The 4,731-nt window shown below is 43.6% G+C and overlaps 1 long non-coding RNA gene across 1 annotated transcript; it reads right to left on the bottom strand.

Moving 5' to 3' along the window:
* Positions 1–1,894: 1,894 nt before the first annotated feature.
* On the bottom strand, positions 1,895–4,221 carry LOC310789795. Its single transcript, XR_014553356.1, has 3 exons — positions 3,986–4,221; positions 3,099–3,174; positions 1,895–2,805 (listed from the first exon to the last, which is right to left on the bottom strand). It is a non-coding gene; the product is annotated as an uncharacterized lncRNA (long non-coding RNA).
* Positions 4,222–4,731: the final 510 nt, after the last annotated feature.

The following is a 4,731-nucleotide window of genomic DNA, read 5'->3' as shown; positions in this document are numbered from 1 at the left end:
TACCTTAATTTAGCATATAGAACATACTGCACACACACATATACATCGATGCAGACATGCACACACACATACACACACACACACACACACACACACACACACACACACACACACACACACACACACACACACACACACACACACACACACACGTTGGCAGGAAAGTAGGTTCACAGCTATGTCTTTCATAAGCTGTATGTGTGTGTGGGCTGCTGTGGCATGCATAAAATATTATTTTCCTCAACAACTCGCAGGTTGTGGAGGAGTTGGTTCAGGAAGGGGTGGGAGAGGAGGCCAGGCGATGTACAGTATTTGGGCAGCTGACAGCTGCGCGTGTGTCTGTGTGTGTACGCCGCCCGTGTGTGGGAGTCTTTGGAAAAGAGAGTGGGAGTCGCCGGCGTTTGAAATGCAATGAGGTGTGTGTTTGAAAGTCGCTCCTGTCACAGGTAAGCAGGCGAGGGAGAGCAAGGAGCGTACGCTGATAAAAGGAGGAGAGGAGAAGTGGCCATGCTTTGGGGCGCCGCGGTGTATCTGAGGGCTTTTTTGCACAGGCTGAGGGAAGCACTCAACACGACACACACCTTAAATACAAAAGCCCCTAAAACACACACAGACGCTTTGATCTGTATGTGAACACTCCTTAGATTTTTTTAGGGGTGCAAAGGGGAAAAAGTGTCTTTGGGGAGTGTGTGTGTGTGTGTGTGTGTGTGTGTGTGTGTGTGTGTGTGTGTGTGTGTGTGTGTGTGTGTGTGTGTGTGTGTGTGTGTGTGTGTGTGTGTGTGCGCGTGCGTGCGCGCGAGAGAGGTTTCAGCTCAGAACAAAGACCTGATTCTATTTGTCAGGGTGATTGAGAGTAGCTCTTGATGTTCCCTTCACTTTCATGCGTGCATACTGTAAGGATAAAGATATGCCTTATAAATCAATAATTCCCGTATCACGTGCGCGCGGTGAGTGTCTTTGGTGCAGTCATTCTGTGTCCTCTGTACTGCGATCTCTACCCGCTATTGAATGTCACTGGCACTGCTGCTTAAAAATATTGCTTTCTCTCCAATTCTCCTCAGTTTATACATGTGGATTTAATACGGAATTTATTAATGTCACGCCCTTTCAGGGATAACGACTAATTATTAGAAAGAGGCTTGAAGGAGAGCGATTCCTGGAGGTGAGGACATATGGCTGTTTCATCTGTCCACACTCTGAACCTGCTTCACGATCTTAGCCACATTGAAGGCTCTTACTGTTGGAGAATAATCAATAGATAGCTCTCTATGCGTGCTTCTTTTACTTCTCCGCCCCCCCCTCCCTTTTAGATGTGAAATTGATGACAGCCTTAAAAGGGACAGCCATGGAAATGGCTGTCAAAATGTGTGTTTTTCCTTTTTTTCCGAGCAGATTATACCACCCATTTACAACTTTCAAAACACTTACCCAGCTAGCAGATCATGGGCGGGCCGCCGGCGGCAAGCCGGAGACCAATTCGGCGGGCCACCGTCGGCAGCCGCAGCGGCTCCGCTGCGGTCGTGCTAGTCGGTGAAACAGCGGTCCGCCGGGGTGGCTCGCTGGCGGTCCGCTGGCGGCACCAGCGTACACAGCCAGCGGCCCTTGCACGGCACGCTGATGGCATGCCGCTGGTATTGCACCTCCCAGCCCCCATATACATTGTTATGCTAATGCATGCATGCAGTGCTTCTCCACTGGCAGGGCTCCCTTCCTCTCATACTTAAATATGGTGGTAATTTCTGAGGTAGCCTATTTGGTTAAAAAAGGTTGAGAACCACTTCAATAATGCACATAATTACAATGATTTAAATGATAACATGTGAGTATTCATACAACAATAATAATTTAAAGGAGAACAGATCCGTGAACTTTTTGTTATTTTATTTATGGACATAAGAAATCAATCAAAGGATGATGATTTGACAACTGTGCATTGCAAATAGCAAAAAACTTGACAACTCTGTAGCTATATGTTGCATATTATGTAGGCTATATATTAAAAAAAACACATCAAGCCAAAAATAATGTATAAAAAAAAACAAAGCAAAGCAAAATCTGCCTTAAATAGTGCAATAGTCAAATAAAACAGTCATAAAGATACAAATAGAAAACAGGCATAAAGTCACGCACAGCAGCACATCATAGATATTCCTTTTCCACCGTGTTCCAAAAAGTAAATTTTATATAAAATTGTGTGTTATTATAGGTGGGTAATTATCAAGGACTGTAATGATTGTAAGTCAATACTAGCAGGGGGAGTCTAGTATATAAATAAACAATAGTCTCAAGATTCAAGCTTACTTAATAGCCATAATGAACATGTTACAAATGAGGAATTTGTCTTTGTGCAGTATGCAGCGCAGCAATACAAATCAGGCAGACAGAAAGGCAATTTTCAAATTAATTTGCATTAAAGTGCAAAGTAACAGACCTTGAAAGTGACATAGTGGAGTCCATGTAAATGTCCGTGGCGTGTAATAAGTCCATAAAATGCCCAGTAAGTCCTTAAGTGATGTGTAATGGTTGTGTCCATGGCCGTGGGATAATAATGTCCATATGAAAGATGTCAAGTGTCTTCAAGTGTCTGTGGGATAAGTCCATGGGGGGCATGGGCTTGTGGAGGCTTTCGGGTCTCATTGAAGAGGCGGATAGCCAAGTCCGAGTCACGAGTGCCTCGAGTCGAGTCACGAGTCCTGGACTTGGACTCCTGGACTCGAGAACACTTGCAGGCAGAGGGAGTCACAGGTCTTTTTCTCTTTGACGGCGTTGCACGTGGTGGACAAGGCCGGCTCCTCCGAAACCCAGCTATGCAGCGGAGAGAGATGGACGAGAGGTGAACAAGAAAGATTGAGGACATGAAGACTAGTCATTACAGTTTGTTGAAGTACAATTTTATATGTATTAAAACAAAAAGGGGGGCGGGGGGCACACACACACCTACACATGGAGGCATTGTGACATCACTGATGCAATAATATTTAGTGAGAGCAACACACACACACACGGGCGTGCCAATAGGGCAGGCGAGGCCAAGCTACGGCTAAAGAAATAATAATTTTCCATAAGAATATTTATAAAAAATAAAATAGAAACCTTACCTTTAAAACTATCTACGAGGTCTTGAAGTTGCCACTCCGCCAATGTGTCTCTGACAAAGCTGTCCATTGGCCCAACCTGAAACAAACAAAGGGAGCTACATTAGAAAAATAAAATAGCTATTTGAATGCCTTTTATGATGCTGCTAGGAGGGATTTTTGAGCTGATACCTATAACAGACAAATATCTGCTTCTCTTGTCCGATAAGCGATAATAATTTCACATTTTTGTATTTATGCAGCTGCTGGACTCTAGCAGCTTCATATGGCTCATCTCAAGCCTGTTTGGTCCAAAATAGAGCTTGCATCAGTGTGGGGGTAAAAGGAAATAAATAATACAAACGATTTACAGACTAACAGTCACAGACTGTAACGGTCTGTAACGTTAGTTTTGATCTCATCTTACATGGCCGTGCACGCAAACAGAAGAATATGCACGCAGTAAATTAACGTGAGCAGCAACACACTAACAATGGGCTGTACTCTGTAACGTTAGTTTAATCAATTGTCTGTTTATAGCCGCGAAAGCAAACGGAATTATGTACGTTAACGTTAAACGGCCGAATAACACCGTTAATGGTGTATTGATATATCCAGAATGAGCACAAAATAGATGTTTGCAACCGATGCCTTTTTACGTTTTACTCCAAGAAACGTGGAAGGTTTTTAACAAGATGTAGATGGCCCATGCATTTCTTCACTGGGTAGAGTGGCTAACGCTAGCCTCTGCTACTTGTAGGCCTATGTGTAACACAAAAAGCTGACTACACAACGACATTTAACTATTAGCCATCTAACTTGTTGTTATCTGCCTAACCAGCGAAATGGCTAATGGTAAGATCGCAGCAGAGCACAATAGGATTTACAAATATAGCGTTAAATATTCTTACCGATCTGCTTTTCAAAGAGCCCCGAAGTTTTCAGTGTTCTTTGTTGTCGTGCACGTCTTGTTTTTCTTGTGATGAAGTTGCAAGAAGGCAGCGGATGATCGCCACCAACCGGTCTGTTATTGTCCGTATATCGCTTTTATAATCAGTCCTGTGTTTTGTAGATAGGTGAAGACAAGTCATGGTTTAAAACGACTTTTTCAAAGATTGTTGCTATCAGTACTCGGCGCATGTTTGCTTCCTGAAATCCCATTCATAAAATGGCGCCAGGACACACGTAGCCTCAATGGCCTGGACGCAGACACAACGTCACACTACGGCAACGCAAAAGTGCCAAAATTCTTCACTTCCCATCGTCACTCTCAACCCCCCCCCCCCCCCCTCCCTCCCAATAATCTTTATTTCAAACTGTTAACATTACACACACAAAAACAACATCAGACAAATGGATACAGATGAGACATGGGGGGGGGGGATATATAGACTGCAGTGCAGACCTGACCAGTGTAATAAAGTAGAGAGAGAGAGAGAGAGAGAGAGAGAGAGAGAGAGAGAGAGAGAGAGAGAGAGAGAGAGAGAGAGAGAGAGAGAGAGAGAGAGAGAGAGAGAGAGAGAGAGAGCCATCATCCTGCATCTGGCTGAAAAATATAACACTGCATACCCAGTGAATAAATGACCCACGTTTATTCTTCTTGGACATCTACCTATTATTATTTGCACTTTATTTATTTATTTATTTATTTATTTAT

This window comes from Poromitra crassiceps, assembly GCF_964638095.1.
Source record: "Poromitra crassiceps genome assembly, chromosome: 15".
Lineage (NCBI taxonomy): Eukaryota > Metazoa > Chordata > Actinopteri > Beryciformes > Melamphaidae > Poromitra > Poromitra crassiceps.
The sequence above is the reverse complement of the archived record's forward strand: the minus strand, read 5'-3'. Positions and strand labels throughout refer to the sequence as shown.